This window comes from Miniopterus schreibersii (assembly GCF_964146895.1).
Source record: "Miniopterus schreibersii genome assembly, chromosome: 20".
Taxonomy (NCBI): Eukaryota; Metazoa; Chordata; class Mammalia; order Chiroptera; family Miniopteridae; genus Miniopterus; species Miniopterus schreibersii.
This window is the reverse complement of record NC_138122.1, coordinates 24,143,601-24,160,916: the sequence shown is the minus strand read 5'-3', so window position 1 is coordinate 24,160,916 and position 17,316 is coordinate 24,143,601. Positions and strand designations below refer to the sequence as shown.

Below are 17,316 nucleotides of genomic sequence, written 5' to 3'. Positions count from 1 at the left end.
GGGAAAGGGTTCTGCGTGGCCTTGTTTATTGTCTGTATCTCCAGACCTAGAGCAGCGTCTGTTCGGGTAACTACTCGGTGTTTCCCGGAGGAGGGGATTATTCACCAGCATCTCGGAACGCAAAGGTTATTAGTAGAATTATGACTTTGTATGGGAACTGTCCTCGATATCGAATGTTGTTTAACCATTTACTCACACTACTGTACTGTGGGCAATACTCCATTGCGTAAATACTCCACATTCATCCATCCATCCCTCTATCGGCAGGCATTTGGACTGTTTCCAGTTTATTTGCTTTATTTTGATTTTTGGCAGTTACGACTAGTACCACCTGGAACGTTCTCGCACGTCTCTTTCAGTGAACAGATGGGCTCATTTCTCTTTGGAATGTGCCTAGGAATGGAATTGCTGGATTAGAGTGAATATGTCCATTTTGTTCTAATAGCTATTGTCTAACACAGCTGTACCCGTGTGCACCCCTGCTCAGATAATCCTGCGCGTCTCTCCATCTCTGTGTCTACCATCCCATCCCATGGCTCCATATTTCCTGTAAAGCCACCTGTGGACATAATCACCCCGTTTCTGACCCCCCCCCCAGTGCAGTTTCTTTCTTGGTTGTGACCCATCTCATCTCTGCCCGGATGATTTAGCTTTTTAGGAGAGCCCCTCTCTTTCCACCAGTTGCCTCGAAATCATCGAATGCTAGTGTTTGTCCAATACACGAGTGACTGAGTCACATCTCCTGTAACAGATCCCAAACGTTTGCTCATTTGTTGGAACGTCAGTGCCTGCTCGTGCCAGTGGCTTTCTTCTCTCTCCAAAAGGCTCAGGAACCACAGAATTGGCCCCAATGATCCTCACTCCAATTAGGAAAGCAGTTTAGGGGCTGGATACAGGTGCCTGCAGGTGGCTGGTGAGAGTCCCCAGGTGAGAGTCCCTCCTGTGCTCTTTGCAGAGCCTCTCTCGCAATGTGGTCGCACTGGTTCAAGGGGCAGAGTGAGGAGCACTTTAATTGCATCGCGCCGGGGACGCTGGCTTCCCAATTACTGGGCATTTGAAGTTATTTGATGTGGGAGAAACCTCTGTTCTGCTGAACTGCCTCCGCACTGCAGCAGGAACAGGGAACACAGGCTCAGCGCTAAAATAGATAGACCCGGCCAGAGAGGCCTCTGCCCCTTTTGGTGTTAGCGATTTGCTCCTGGGTACAGCTCGGCCAGGATGGGCATTTAAAAATAATCTCCTGTATCCAAGTGTCATTTACGTGCAATAATGCTAAAAATAATCAACTTTATGTAGGGGCGATTTATGAGCAACAAGGCACTCATTTTAAGTGAACAGTTTGGTGAATTTTGATATCTTGCACATACTTCTGGGAGATTCCTTGATCCCCTAATGCCCAACCAAGGGTCACCTGTCACATTTTGTTGTTGTTTTCTTCTTTTTTTAAAAAAAATTTATCTTTATTGTTGAAAGTATTACAGGTGTCCCATTTTTCCCCCTCAATTGACCCCCTCCACCCTGCTCCCACCCCCTCCCCAGGCCTTCACCCGTCATTGTCCGTGTCCATGGGTTATGCATATATGCATATAACTTCTTTGGTTAATCTCTTCCCACCCTCCACCCCCTTCCCTCTGAAATATGATCGTCTGTTACATGCATCAGTGTCTCTGGATCTATTTAGTTTATCAGATTCTTTCGTTCATTAGCTTCTTCTTAAGGAAGACCCTTCAACATTTCCTGTAGTGCTGGTCTGGTGGTGATGGGCTCCTTTAGCTTTTCCTTGCCTGAGAAGCTCTTTATCTGACCTTCAGTTCTAAATGATAGCTTTGCTGGGTAGAGCAATCTTGGTTGAAGTTCCATGTTTTTCATCACTTTGAATATTTCTTGCCACTCCCTTCTGGCCTTCAAGGTTTCTGTTGAGAAATCAGCTGACAGTCCTACGGGAGCTCCCTTGTAGGTAACTAACTGTTTTTCTCTTGCTGCTTTTAAGATTCTCTCTTTGGCTTTAACCTTTGGCATTTTAATTATGATGTGTCTTGCTGTGGGACTCTTTGGGTTCCTCTTGTTTGGGACCCTCTGTGCTTCCTGGACTTGTAAGTCTATTTCTTTCACTAGGTTAGGGAAGTTTTCAGTCATTATTTTTTCAAATAGGTTTTCAATGTTTTGCTCTCTTTCCCCTCCTGGCACCCCAATAATACGAATGTTGGGTCGCTTGAAGTTGTCCCAGAGGCTCCTTAGGCTATCTTCCTATTTCTGGATTCTTTTTTCTTTTTGCTCTCCTGGTTGGGTGCTTTTTGCTTCCTCATGTTCCAAATTGCTGATTTGATTCTCAGCGTCCTCCACTCTACTATCGATTCCCTGTAAATTATCCTTCATTGCAGTTTGTGTAGCCTTCATTTCTGACTGGTTCTTCATTATGGGACCCTCCCTCCTCCGGGGAACCCCCACCGCTGGGAGTGAGATTCCTTCCCGGGTTTACCCGCCGCACCGGGAGTGGGCCCGAGGCCGCATCTCCGAGATTCAGCCCTGCCCCGCCCGCGTCTCCCCCCTCCTACCAGTCTCGTTGCTTCTTCAGCTCCCTGGTGGTGGGGTTTCTGTACAGCCGGATTTCAGGAGGCTCTGAGTGACGGCTGTTCTGTATTTTAGTTGTCATTTTGATGTGGCTGCGGGAGGCGGCAGGGCAGCGGTTACCTGCGCCCCCACCTTGTTGAAGCCGCCTGTCACACTTTGACAGATGTATAACCACCACTCCAATGGAGGTCCAGGTCATTTCTATCACCCCAGAAACTTTTCTCATAGCCCTTTGCCATTGATTGCCCCCCCTCAGCCCCAGACAGCCCCTGACTGCCCTGCTTTCTGTCCCTATAGCTCCCTAGAATTCCGTATAAATGGAATCATGTGTAACATTTTCTCTCTGTCTTTTAAAAGAAACTCAGCATAATATTTTTGATATTCATCCGTGCTGTTGAATGTATCAGTAGGTCATTCCCTTTTCTTCGCTAAATAGTATTCCATTTATGGATATACCACAGTTTGGTTATCTCTGCACATATTGATGGGCATTTGGGTCCCTTCCACTTTGAGGCTCTTTTGAATAAAGCTGCTCTGTGCAAGTCTTTGTATGCTTTCATCCCTCTTGGGTAAATGACTAGGAGTGGAATGGCTGGGTCGGATGATAACTGGATGTTGAGCTTTATAAGAAATTGCCAAACTCTTTTTCAAACTCGTTGTACCACTTTGCATTCCCGCTGGCAGCTCCGTTTGCCCCCTATCCTCACAGACCATTAATCTTGTCAGTCTTCCTAGCTTTAGCCATTCCAGGAGGTGTGTAGTGGTATCTCCTTAGGTTTAATTTCATTTCCCTAATGATCGATGCTGTCAAACATCTTTTCATGTGCTTATAGGCCATTTCTATAGCTCTTTTTGGGAACAGTCTGTTCAAATATGTTGCCTGCATTTTAATCAGGGTTATTTGGTTATTATTGAATTATAAGATAATATATTCCAAAGGCAAGGGATGAAGTTATTCAAGATATTCAGTGTGTTGGGAGGAGGTCCTAGCCTCCCTTTCTCTCTGGGGTCTGGCCAGGATAACAGAGGGCAGAGGCTTTGGTGAAGTGACTGTAGTAGAGAAAGAGACAGAGATGACTTGAGCATAAAACCTCAAACTTAAGTACTCATGAGAATCACTTGGAGGGCCACAGGTTCCCTGGGAGCCCCACCCCAGAGTGTCTGATTTAGCAGGTCTGGGGTGGGGTCTGAGAATCTGCATTTCTAACAGGCACCCAGGTGATGCTGGTATCAGCTGCTGGTCTATGGACCACACTTGGAGTAATACCTTAAAGATGCTGAGGCTGAAGTTAGACCCCAGAGAGGACCTCTTTCTCCTTCCCTCTTCCTCACCGTGAAGTCTCTGAAGCCCTTCCCTCTTCCTCTGCCCACCCATCCATCCCACCCTGTAGAGTAACTGGATGAAATGGGACGACTGACAACTCACACTGTCCACCTGGAGAGGATCAAAGGGGCCCAGGGGCCTAAGGAACTAAGGAAGAGGGAAAAACATCAGGAGGAGAGCTTTTCCCACTGACCTCTGAGGGGAAGACACACTGGCTGACCTGAAAGTTGAGAGCAGAAGTCATAAATTGGCTACATTTGGCCTGGATATGTGTCTCCTGTTTTAGGGGGGGAGGGTTGTCTCTACTGTGTTTTAAATTATTTGGAATTAGCTGCCAACATCTATAAATTGACAATAATGTAGGATCATTTTTATGGCTAATGGTTGCAACCAAAACTTTCATGTGAAAGGTACAATTATGCTCATTGAAACAACTGTTAGTGACTTTGGTGGTTGACTTTAAGATCTATCAATACATTTGGGGACAATGAGACCTGGAGGGACACCAAGTGCATCTGTACACAAACACACATTTCCTCTTATGTATGTGTTTACTCAGCCAAAAGACTGCACAACCCTAATTGGAAACTTAACAGTAAAGACACTGATTTTGCCAGCAGCTGGCAAGAGGGAATTTACAAACTACAAAGAGTAAAATATAAATAAAGAGCCTAAAAAAAGAGAGAGAGAGAGAAAGAACCGGGAAGGAAAGAACACCTACTGTGCCAGTAACTAGGGATGGATGAAATAAGAAACATTTTCGATTTTAGTCAAAGCTCTAGGATTTTTCAAAGTGCTTCACTGAGAAAAATAAGGGGGTGGAGTGAGTGTGGGAGAGGGTACTGCCAATTTACACAAAGCTAAAAATTTAAATTCTTGTTAAGCAACCCCAACAAATTGGCCAAGTGTGCTATTAATAAAAACGCCCATTTTAAAAAGATGGTTTGGTGTGAACACCGTTTCCCCCTTCCTGCTTTTCTTTGCCATGCTCAGGCGCTCCGAGCATAAAGTCTGGGTTCACATTTCAGTTTTGCTCTTTGGTAGCTGTGTAACCTTGGCCAATTTACTAGACTTTTCTGAGCCTCAGTTTTCTTATCTGTAAAATGGGGATAAGGACAGCTATTTCTTGGGGAAACTGGAGAAAACTCAGCATTGGGTCTTAGGCCCCACAGATCTTTTGTAAATAAGGGAAGTGAGTCTCATGGAAACGGACCAATCATAGGAAACACCTGTTTAAAGAGCCCACTGTGTGTGGGCTCCAGCCTCCAGGAAAGTGGGCACAGGGTGGTCCCAACGTTCTATTTTCCAAAGAGTTACTGCAAATCCCCACGTTTCTGCGATCTCTGAGAAATTTTTAAGTGTTGGCAGTTAACTCACCCACAAAACCAGACAGAACACAGTCTGCAGGCTACCCTGGGCCACAATCCTGGTGACATCACTTGCCTTAAAGAGAAAAGAAAGATGGTTTCCACGTTGTTCTGTCCCATTTCAGCGTTGGGGAGGGTGTCTGTGCTGAACGCAGGCAGACAATGATAGCAGCTGACATTACTGAGTGCCTACTATGTGCCAGACAGGGAGCACCTCGCATAAGACGATTCATGTACTACTTCCAACGACCACTCTTATTTCAACGGGGTCACAAAGGGGTGACATAAACAGGCTGAAAGTCCACGTTAGGTACTTTAAGCCGCTGATTAAAACCCCTGCATGTTGGCCCAGCCGGCGTGGCTCAGTGGTTGAGCGCCAACCCAGGAACCAAAACAGACCCCGGGTTCCACTCCCGCCAGCGCACGCGCGCGGCTCGGTCTCCATCCCCGGCAGGCGGCGTGCAGGAGGCGGCCCATCAAGGGTCTTTCTCTCTCCAGGCTGTTTCTATCCGGCTCCATCCCTGTCTCTCTCTCAAATCAATAAAAACATAATTTTAAAAACCCCACCCTGCACGTTGGAGCTGGCAGTTCCTTTAAAGACTGGAGGTGGAGGTGGCCCCCCGGGCCCCCCACCCCTTGATTTTCTTTTGAGGACCCTTAGAAGATGGGAAAAGCGTTCCTAGCGGAGCGACAGTAGGTGCAGACCGCCCAGGGCGCTCTATTTGTGGGTCAGCCGCGAGTGGGTGCGTGGGGGAGGGAGGACCGTGAGCGTGGGTTCTGGGGGGCGGAGCGACCCAACTTTTTTCTGGGCGGCGGGTGGCGGGGGAGGGGAAGGGGCCGCGTTCTTCACCCTGGAGAGCGCGCGCGCCCGTGTGTATGTGCGCGCGCGTGTGTGCGCGCGCGAGGGCGTGTGAGCCGGGTTGGCGATCGAGGGTCACGCGCAGGTGGCTTGGCGCCGGCGGCGGCACAGGCGACACCGCTGGAGGCGGCGGCGGAGGGACCGCGGGCCCACCGTCTCGGCGGCGGGGTGAGGTAGGCAGGGCCGGGGCTGCGGGGAAGGAGACGCGCCGCCGCAGGTCCCGCTCCCGCTCCCGCGCCTGCTCCGGGACCGCAGCCTGCTTTTGTGGGTTGGGAGCTGTCGGGGGTTCTGTGGGACCCGCCTGCGGACGCAGGACGCCGTCCCCGGGAACGGGGCTGCCGGAGCCCGAGGATGCGCTAGAACTGGGGGTGGGGCGACGGCGGCATCGGCCCGCGGCCCGGAGAAGGCGCAGGGCGCGCGGGACCCGAGCGGGATTGGGGGGAGGGGGCGGGTCCCTCCGAGGGCGCGCGCGCGCGCGCGGGAAAACAGGTGGTCGCCGGGTGCCCGCGGTCCCTCGGGGCGCGGGGGCCTGTGTCCGCGGCAGTGTCCCTCTTCCCCAGGCTGGCAGAGGGGTGTGCGCCTTCTCCTGGGGTCCCGGGGCTTGCCTGGAGCCGGCTGCCTCCGCCCCCCGTTGGGCCCTGGTGAAGTAGGAAGAGGCGAGACTCAGAAAGTGCTGGACTCTGGGCACTTAGGAGACGCTGTGGGCATCGGGTCGGGCGCCTCCGATTTTTATCTCCACCCCCACTCCCCACCCCAGGGCACTTCATCTTCCAGGGATTGTCTTGTCCATAACCAGTCAGAGGGCGTCTTCCTGGCCTGGGTGCACTTTTGTCTATATTTTCGTTAGTCGGGACTCTTTGAGTTAAAAGTGATAGAACTTCTACTGCCTTGGGCAGAACGAAGGAACAGAAACATGAAAAGGGACTTTATAGCTTGGCAGCTCTGGGAAGACTCATGGGGAGGATTTCTGGTATGGCTGGATCCAGGGTCTCAAACATGTCATTGCATCTTGATCTCTCTCTCTCAGGAGGCAATGCCCGGCTGGGGGGTGAGGGGGCTGGGGGAGTGGGGTGTGTGTGTGTGGGGGGGGTTGGCTCACCAGGACCCAATAACTTTAGATGGGGAGCATGGTAGTGTTTACCAAAGAAATAGGAATAAACGCTTGGCAGGAGAGATCAGATGTCCCTTACATAGTTGGAAACCATATTTATCATCATTTTTGGTATTTTTTTTCTTTTTTTTTTTCATCCTTACCAGAGGATATTTTTTCCATTGCTTTTCAGAGAGCGTGGAAGGGAGAGAGAGAGAAACATTGATGTGAAAGAGACACATCAGTTGGTTGCTTCCCGCACATGTCCAACTGGGGCAGGGACCAAGCCAGCAACCAGGGTACATGCCCTTGGCGGGAACTGAACCCGGGACCCCTCAGTCCCCTGGCCGATGCTCTAGTTACTGAGCCAAACCGACTAGGGCTGTTTTTTATTATTTTGTCTGATTTTCTTTGCTAGACTTCGAGTTCCTTATGAGCCGTGGCTCTGTCTCCCTCATCTTCGCGTCCCCGCACGAGAGTCGCGCCGCCTTTCACATGACGGTGCCCGGGAGGCCCTGAGTCAGATGTAATCGACTCTAGTGGAGACTCAGCCTCTTAGACACCGGCCTCCGGCCACACATCTCTGTCCCCCTTTGGGAAGCCGCTGTTCTCAAGCCTGTGGCACAAAGAGCGTCGCACACTCAGAACGCTGGACGCTTTTCTCTCACTGCCACCCCTCAATTTAAAGTCATTTGTCCCTTTGCAGGTGCCAAGCAGCTAGGAACATGGGCCCGGCGTGAGACAATTTCAAACTGTGCAACATTTTAATATGCAGAGGTAACAGGCTTTTTCTGTGTGACCCCAACAATCGGGGCTGGTCGGTGATTGTTACCCCAGAGCCGTGGAGGAACACAAAAGCTCTCAAAAGTATGTGTCAGTCAAAGGAGCTGCTCATTCCCTCTTTTGTTAGGGGCCAAGATTCTTCAGAGAAGCTAAACTCTGATTGCCAGCAACTAATGATGCGTCTTAAAAAAGCAAAAACGAACCAAAAAACAACCCCACAGAAAAAACCCAAAACTCAAATCCAAAGACAAAACCAAAAAAATCCTAACATCAAACCAACAAAAAACAACCGCCCCAAACCAAAACAACAAAAATTAGAACGAAGAGCCCTGGCCGGTGGCGCTCAGCTGGCTGAGTGTGGTCCCGAGCGCCGGGCGGTCGCCGGTTCGATTCCGGGCCAGGGCACGTGCCCAGCTTATGGGCTCCACCCCCAGTAGGGGGCGTGCGTGCAGGAGGCAGCTGATCGATGTTTCTGTCTCCCTCCCCCTCTCCCTCAGTCTCTAAAAATCAGTAAAAACAGAATTCACCGGTAGGCCCTGTCTCCACTCTCGGGGCTCCGAACCCTGGGAGCCCAGCTTTCCTCCAGACAGCTGTGGGTCATTTTTCTGTCTTGCCCAAAGTGGGTTCCTAACTACCCACTTTATTTTGACCTTGCTCCTGACCTTGGTGAACCCCCTGAAGCCGGGTGATAGGCTGCTTATGGTTTGTTAGGATGATGATGACGTGATGTGGGCATTAAAGTTGAAGGAAGACCGGCCTCCATCTCTCTCTCCCCCCCTTCGTCTCTCGTCTCCCTGCCTGTCCTTGCCTCTGTCTGCCTGCCTCTCAATCTCCATTTTCATCTTTCTTTCTCTGCATCTCTCTTTGTCCGTGTGTCTCTGTTGCTCTCTGCTTATCTCTCCATTTCTCTCTGGACGTAACACTAAACTCTCTCTCTTCTCCCTGTCTTTCTGTCCCCCCTGACCACTCCCCCATCTGTCCCATCTCCCAAGCCCTTCTTTAACTTTCTGTGACTTCTCGAAAATAGTCCCCTCCAGACGAGACGAGGCATTTGGAACCAAGGCCTTAGCTAATGTGATTTTCGTATCTCGTGTCGGAGTTAGCTGCTTTGTACGTCCGTATAGCTTAGTCGAGATAGCCTTTTTTATTAGCAGATCTGTGCGGGTTGGTTTGCAAGAAGTGAGATGTGACTAAATTATTAAATCCCTACACTGTCAAAGCACTAATGGATCGGGAAGGGAAATTACAGAAGCGTGTTCGGCCACAGGAACTGCACTGACATCCAGAATTAACTTTTCTTAATTCCGCATCCGCTGCATTTCACACCGGTTTTCAGGGGAACATTGAAATCCAAGCACTTGGTGCGCGCCTTCATGGGCAAGAAGAGTGGTAATTAAATTAGGAGGCAAAAAAATTGTTCTTTGGTTTCTTCCCGCAGTGTTTCTTACCTTGGGGAATATTAGGGAGAGGAAATGTTTTGCAGTCTTGACAGAATTAAGATGATCAGCTTTTATGGAAATGAGCAGGTCTGCAGATAACTCAAAATGTTTTTTGGGGGAGGAAATACCCCACCCCGTAGGTAGGTGGGGAAGTTTTAAGATTTCCCTCTCTCCCTCCCTCCCTTTTATTTTTTGTTTCATATTTCTCCCCTCTGTATTATACCTGCTGTGCTTGAACCTGAACTGATATTCAAGACACCTGAGTTCAATGCCAGCTTTGCTGCTCAGCAGCTGTGTGACCTTGAGAATGTTACACAGCCTCTCTGGTCTTCAGTTTCCTCCTCTGTTGAGTGAGAACTTTTAGACTAAATGACCACTAACATTTTTTCCAGGTCTAAAATTCTTTAACACACACACCAACAAATCTTTACTTTTTAATACGTATTTCCCCCCTCCCCATGATGAAGAAGACAAACTCGTTAAATGATTTGAAAAAAAAAGAAAAGAAAGCTATCCATAATCCTGCCAACCGAAAGAACTACTTTGGATATTTTGGTCCATTTCCCTTCTGTCTTTTTTGATATATAGTTTCAATATATAGGCTGTTTATATTGTGCGTAAGTACTTTTTATATTTTTCAATTACAGTTTACATTCAATATTATTCTGGGTTACTTTCAGATATTCAGCTTAGTGGTTAGACAATGGTATACTTTACAAAGTGACAACCCCCTCCCCGATATTTCCAGCACCCCCCTGGCAGCATGCGTAGTTTTTACAATATTATTGACTTTGCTCCCTATGCTGTGATTTACGTCTCTGTGACCATTCCGTAACTTCCAATTTGTACTTCCTAATGCCTCCGCCTTTCACCCAGCCCCCGAACACCCTCCCCTCTGGCAGCCGTCAGTCAGTTCTCTGTAAGTATGAGTCTGTTTCCATTTTGCTTGTTTATTTTGTTCTTTAGACCCCACATGTAAGTGAAATCACGCGGTATTTGTCTTTCTCTGCCTGACTTATTTCACCGGGCATAATACCCTCCAGGTCCATGCATGCTGTTGCAAAGGGCAAGCTTTCATTCTTTTTGACGGCCGAGTAGTATTCCACTGTGTCAGTGTCCCCAGCTGTTTCACCCGCTCGCCTGTTGTCGGGCACTTGGGCTGCTTCCATGTCTGGGTTATTGTAAATAATGCCACAGTGAACACGGGGCTGCATATGTTCTTTCAAATGAGTATGTAATGTATGGGTATGTAATACTTCGTCGAGCAGCTGGATAAACACAGCCACGCCTTGGTTGGTAGGCATGTTGGTTGATGCCACCGTTTCTCTTTTATGGCTACTTTTGGTGCTGGCGATGGGGGCTCAGATTTGCTTAAGGCTCCAGACTGCATTGTTCTAGAACTTAAACAGAGGAACTGGGGCCCGGCTTCCCCGGGGGCTCCTCCACAGCAGGCCCACTAGGCGAATCTGGACAGTAACTATATCTTGTTCAACCTAAAGAATGTTCTTAATAATTTTATTTAATTCCCACATTTAAAAGAATCTAAGAGAGTTCACGCATAAATTTCCAACTTCTCTTAGAAATTTAAGAATAATGTCAAATAGCAGCACCTCGGTGGTGTTGACGTGTCTCGTTTGTCGCAATCCCCTGAGACCACCCCTCTCATACGCAGCCCCTGTGGGCACTGAGTTTGAGACCTCTGCTGGGTTTTACTGTATTGGAGCTGAACCTCGCCGCTAGGTCGGCGCGGGCTGAGATGTGCTGAACTTTTTGCTCTTGGAGCAGAAGCCAGTAGAGGAATCTGGGCGTCGTGCCACGTCAGGCTGCTTTTACAGGCGCTGTGGGAATTGTGTGGCTAGATGTCTGTGCTCTGCATTGTTTTCTGTGATTTGTGCTTAGAGATGAAGTCATATCTTGGATGCTGCCAGGCTGCAGGCACAGGTTACTCTGCAAAACTCCTACCCTGGTTTTGAGAACTCAGATCTACGATGGACCATCAGTTATTTTTATCTGCGGTTTGATGTGTGTATCTGTCCCATTCTGAGGTCTTAATTCAGGAGCCTTAGCCAGGCTGTCCAGCGCCAGACCCTTCCTGGCACATACTGAAATTGTAAATATATCCTACTTGTACGTGCCTCCACTGGCATATAGTAAATGCTCAATAAACAGAGATCTCTCTTTGGCAGAGATAGTAATGCTCAGCAAGCGGCCCAGGTGCTCTGCATTATTTCCAGCCTTACTGCAGTTAAATGGGGCCATGTGACTAGTTCTGACCAACAGGCCGTGAGCAGAGGGGTGTCTGTTACTCCAGCCTGAAGCATAGGAAAGTGGGTGCTTTTTTTCTGCATCTTTTCTGCACTCTGTATAGAGTGTGAAGGCCTCATGTTGAAAACGTGGAATTGGAGTATCACTTTAACCTGGATTTCTGACTTACCTGGGCCCACAGCAGACTCTGTGTGAGGGGGGAGCAAACGTTTGCTGTAATCAGCCACTGAGATTTTTGGCATGTTTGTTACCGCAGCATAACCTAGCCTAAGCTGACTGGTACATTCTCTGTTACAATAGATGAGTAGGGACTACACATCCTTGGCTGCAGAAGCTTTTGACATATAGCCAGCACGCAATCAATATTACAGAATGGGTAAGAAAACAAATATGGCTTGTATTTTCAGATGATATATATACCCAACTCTTTCTCCTCATGGGATGGCGTGTTTTACTGGAAGGACACCTTCCTGAGGAAGACAAGGAGGACTAGCATTTACTGAGTGCTGTGTATTATGTTATTTATTATCGCATTTAAAGTGAGGAAATGAGCTCGAGGGACATTAGGCAGTTTGCCCAGGGTCGCAGAGCTATTTAATACCCGGTTCTTCCAGAATGCCTCCTTTCCATCTTTTCAATTGCCTTTAGGTCTTTTTTTAATTTTATTTTAGAGAGAGAGGAAGGGGAGAGAGAGAGAGAAACATTGATTTGTTATTCCACTCATTCTTGCATTCACTGGTTGACTCTTCTTTAAAAAAAATGTTCTTTTTTTATTGATTTCAGAGAGAGGACGGGAGAGGGGGAGAGAGAGAAACGTCAGTGAGGAGAGAGTCATTGATCGGCTGCTCCTGCACGCCTCCTGCTGGGGATCAAGCCTGAAACCCCAGGCATGCGCCCTGACCGGGAATCGAACCGTGACCTCCTGGTTCATGGGTCGGCGCTCAACCGCTGAGCCACGCCAGCCGGGCTCATTGGTTCACTCTTGTATGTTCCCTGATTGAACCTGCAACCTGTTTCATAGGCCTGTTATGTGGATTAGATAAGACAATACATAAAAAGAGCTTAGTTCAGTGGGTGGCAGGCAGTCAGTACTCAAAGGAACCTTGCACGTCTAAACACACCTGCCCTTATGGATGCCACTTCCCTGCATCCCAAGACCCCAGCTTGCTGGTGACTTGGAGAAGTCGCTTGGCCTCTCGGCTGCATCCCCTTGTCCCATGAGTGGGTTTGGTTGCAGGATGCCTGCGGTTCCTTCCCGCTCTAAGAGTTCATCACCCTCAGATCGCCTGTACAGCACCCCCATGCAACGTATTTAATAATCGATTCTTTATCCCCTGCTCGCTTTTGCTTGCTGTAGTAATTTTAGATAATAGTCGCGCAGAATTAACGGAAGCCAGAGAAACTGTTCAGAATGTTTGTTAACGCAGGGACCAAGCAATATGCTTATGTACATAATTACCCTTTTTTCCTTTGCGGCCTAAGAGGGCATGTGATAAAGCTAGCAATGATTTCTTTCCCCTCCCGTTGGCTCATGAAACCAGCTAATGCAGTTTTATGTTAATTTGAAGACACACCAAGTAGCAGAACTAAAAAGTGCTTTTTTGTAAAAAGTGCTTTTTAATCAACCACCTGAATTCGAGTGTCTGAAGCGTTTGCAGCAAGTTTCCCTGCCCCCCCCCGCCCCCCCCAGGAAACGCTGCTACTGTCCTCACCATGCAGCTGATGAACACAGGATTCCCCGCGTGTGCTTCTTGGTGCAATTTGCAACCACCAATGAGCTCGATTCTGAATCTTCTTGGCCTCTCTCTCCAATTCCCCCGCCTCCCCAAAAGCCCAGCTGTGATTTTGGCCTGGTCTTTTATCCCAAAAATGCACTGCTCTTTGCTCAGCATGCCGTTCATTTTATGGCAAACAAAGGCGGTGTGCCTTGAAGCCATTCTCCTGCTCTGCAACCTGCATGGCTCCCTATTGCCTTGGCATTGAATACAGGCTCCTCAGCTCAGAACTGGAACACAGGGATACAGAGATGAATATGCAAGGGCTTGCGTGGACACTGTTTCTAATGCATCATTTCATCTACCCCCCAAAACAACACAGTGAAGTCGACAGTTTTAGCTCCATTTTAAAGATAGGAAATATGGAGATCAGAGAGGGGAAGTGACTTTGCCAAGATCACACAGTATGTGACAGAACCCAGATTCAACCACAGGTCTTTCTGATTGCAAAGCTTCTGCTCTTAACCTCTTGACTAGATACCGAATTCCTAAAATTTAAATGTACCAGCGACTCAGAGGCGCTCAATAAATACTTGTTCAGCGAATGCACAATTAGAGTATTAAACTTTTCAGCCAGCAGACAGACTCCCAGGGCCCAGTTTAGGCAGATCCCGGGCAGCCTCCTGTTTTACCGTTTAGTTTGTGAACCAGTTTTGCCGATCAGTTGCAATTACATGTCTTTTTGTTTTTATATGATAGAGCTGGTTCATAAAACCCACAGCTTTCTGAGCTTAGACCAATGAATGCAGGCAGGTACCGCTGTGGGATGCAGCCAGCCGAGCACCCTTCCTGTGACCCCAGGACAAGTGCAAGGATCCTGCCCTAGGACACTGGTGCCCACCACTCCCCTGAGAGCATTTGAACCCTGCCTAGATCCAGAGCATCGTGGAGAGAAAGCACTGTCACTGTTTCTTGCTTTAATGTTTAGCTCTGGCAAATAGAAATATTCTTATGTAACTGGCATTATTCTAGCCAGAAGGAGAAGAAAGGAAAAATAATTAGAGTCTCCTCAATGAAATTAGCAGCCTGCAGGAGGGGAACTGTCCACCCTATTCCTTAACTTGCGTGGATGTGCGTCTGGCCAGCGGCAGAGGCATTTATTTGTCAAGTACAGGCGCAGCCACCAGGATCCTAGCTGTCGCCGGTGCATCCGCCAGGACCTTAGCTGTCGCTACACGTTTTCTCCTGCTCTGCAGCGTGGCGATCTTGGAACTAGAGCAGAATCCGAGATCCGCACTAGAAAGACTGGAAGAAGCAAAGTGGAAAGAAAATAACCTCTTGCCAACCCACGCTCCGCTTTAAATAAGGAACGATGCCTATTGAATAAGTCAGGCCCCGCCTGTCAAAATATTGTTCCTGGGGGTGGGCCGTTCATTTGGAAACACACCAGGGGCCTTGTAATGCCAGCCTTTCACGCGCCCTCCGAGCAGCAGCAGTTCCCCCCGCGGCTTTCCTGTTTCATCTGCCACGTCACGCATCTGGCTTTGGGGAAGGCTGTCGGGGGACCGGGGTTCCGTGGGCCATGAGGAGGCGCTCAGGACGCACACCCCTTTCACAGGGCTGGGAATCGGGGTGCAGAGCTTGTGCGTTTTCCGCCCAGGAAGTTGATAGCATTTCACGTTTGTTCTGTTAAATGTTCCACCTGTGATTGGGGCTCCCTTGTCCTGGGGGTTCCCTGTGGAGTGTCTGGGCCCTAGGAGGGAGTTTTACTTTATAACCTCTAAGGTCTTCAGGGTGAAGTCCAAGGAGAGCCTTCAGGGTATAAATGAGGTTATTCAGAAAGGGTTGGCTGGCGACAAAGTTCTACCTTTTCAATAATAATAATAATAAATAATAATAATTCTGATCTAATGAGCTCCAACTCTGTCTTGGGTCTGCGTTAAGCCCTTTCTATCATTTAACCTGCACAACAACCGGGTGAGGTGGGTCTAATTATGCCCACTTTACAGATGGGGAAACTGAGTCTCAGAGAGGGGAAAGGTGCACACCCAAGGTCACAGAGCTGGTAGAGGTCATTGCGGAGACAGAAGCCCAGGGCTGTCTGACTCCAAAGTCTGCAGTTTTCCTCATCTGGTTAAATGGATGCTCCAGAGCCACACACGAGGGTGCTGATCCTGGACGCCGGCCCCCGTGCTGAGCTGGTTTAGGGCCCGGCTCTGTGAGAATCCTCCCAGTGCCCTGGTGGCAGAGCCCGGGCATCCTGCTCCCTGGGAATGAGGGTCGGGGTGCTCTTGCTGGCCTGTGGTTCATAGCACAGACTCTGCAGTCGGACTCGGGGGCTGGAATCCCGGCTTTCCTGCCAGCTGTGGTCCGCTGAAGAATGGTCCCCAAATACGGCCAGGCCCCAATCCCTGGAACCCATGAATGTTACTTTGTATGGCAAAAGGGACTTTGCAGCCCCTGGCCGGTTTGGCTCAGTGGTTAGAGCGTCAGCCTGAGGACTGAAGGGTCCCGGGTTTGATTCTAGCCAAGGGCATGTACCTCGGTTGCAGCCTCAATCCCTGGCCCCGGTCAGCGTGCCAGTGGGAGGCAGCCAATTGATGTGTCTGTGTCACGTCGATGTTTCTCTCTCTCTCCCTTCCACTCTCTTAGAGAAGCAATGGGGGAAAATCCTTGGGTGAGATTTAAAAAAAGAATCTTTGCAGATGTGATGACGTCAAGGCTCTGGAGATGGGAGATGACCGTGGATTAGCTGGTGGTCCTGTTGTAACTATGAGGCTCCTTAGAAGAGGGAGGCACAGGGTCAGGGTTAAGAGCATCCCCTGTTTTCATCCGTTTGGGCCTCTGTAACAAAATACTGCAGCCTGGGTGGCTTAGAAAAAACACAACTTTATTTCTCACAGCTCTGGAGGCTGGAAGTCCAAGAGCAAGTTCAAGAGCAAGGGGACAGCGGATTCAGTGGCTGGTGAGGGCCAGCTTTCTGGTTGTGTTTTCATGCTTTTTGCTGTTGTTATTATTGTTTTTCTGGTCGCTTTGAGGAGGGTCTGGCAGGCCCTGGCACAACTGGGGACCTGCCTCGTGGGATGAGCTGGCCTCCTGCCCCCAGCCATCTGGCAAACCGTGGCACTGCGTCCCCAAGGCCTCCAGCGCTCACTCCCCAGACCCGGTGCCAGCCCTTTCTCTTGGCCTCCTGCCACTCAGCCCAGCTCTCTGCTCTGGCCACTGGAGAGGGGTCATCTCCGTGGCAACTGTTTTGGGAGCATCGGGCCAGATGGGAGCGAAGGAGGGAAGGGTGTCCATACCAGCCAGCCCCTCTCAGGGACCCACTCAAGCCAGGATGCCGCATCTCTAACAGAGATGGTGGCTGCAGAGAGTGGCAGGTCCCGGGGCAGGTGGGGAGAGGCTGGGCGTGTCTTTCAGTGACTTCTTTCCATACCTCGGTCCCTTCTTGTGTCATGTCTTCTGCTCCCAACCCTGTTCAAAAATCCCAGTTGTCTGTAATATGGGGTTTTTGTAAACATGCGGAGAGAACCTGTGATGTCCTTAAGCAGGGCTCCTGGAGACCTGTGACCGCTCGGTAAGTTTGCTCTTTGTTATCTGTTATTTGAGATGGGGAAACGGAGGCCTGGATCCTGGCCCCAGGACCCTCGCGGGCATCAACCCTGCTCTCCATTCCCCTGGGAGCACCTTCTTTCCTGGGCTCCTCCTCTCTTTCCCACGATCAGAACTTACCTGTCTGTTGCCTCCTGACACCAGACCCCTGCTAAGCAACTGGTTGCTAATGATCCCAAATGTTCAAGGGTGAGTTGCAGACTTTTCAAGAGATTCTTGTACCTTGGAAGAGGCGTCCCAGTGATGATCGTGCCTGTAAGCCAAGGCGAAATCTCGGGAGGGCAAATGTTT

At 49.4% G+C, this 17,316-nt stretch overlaps 1 protein-coding gene across 1 annotated transcript in view; it reads left to right on the top strand.

The window, feature by feature from the left end:
* The first annotated feature begins 6,173 nt into the window (after positions 1 to 6,173).
* RPH3A (rabphilin 3A) overlaps positions 6,174 to 17,316 on the top strand; it is an 89,175-nt gene continuing 78,032 nt past the window's right edge. Inside the window, exon 1 of the mRNA XM_081123567.1 lies at positions 6,174 to 6,294. The gene's annotated coding sequence lies outside the window, so the exon portion shown is untranslated. The remainder of the gene's footprint in view (positions 6,295 to 17,316) is intronic.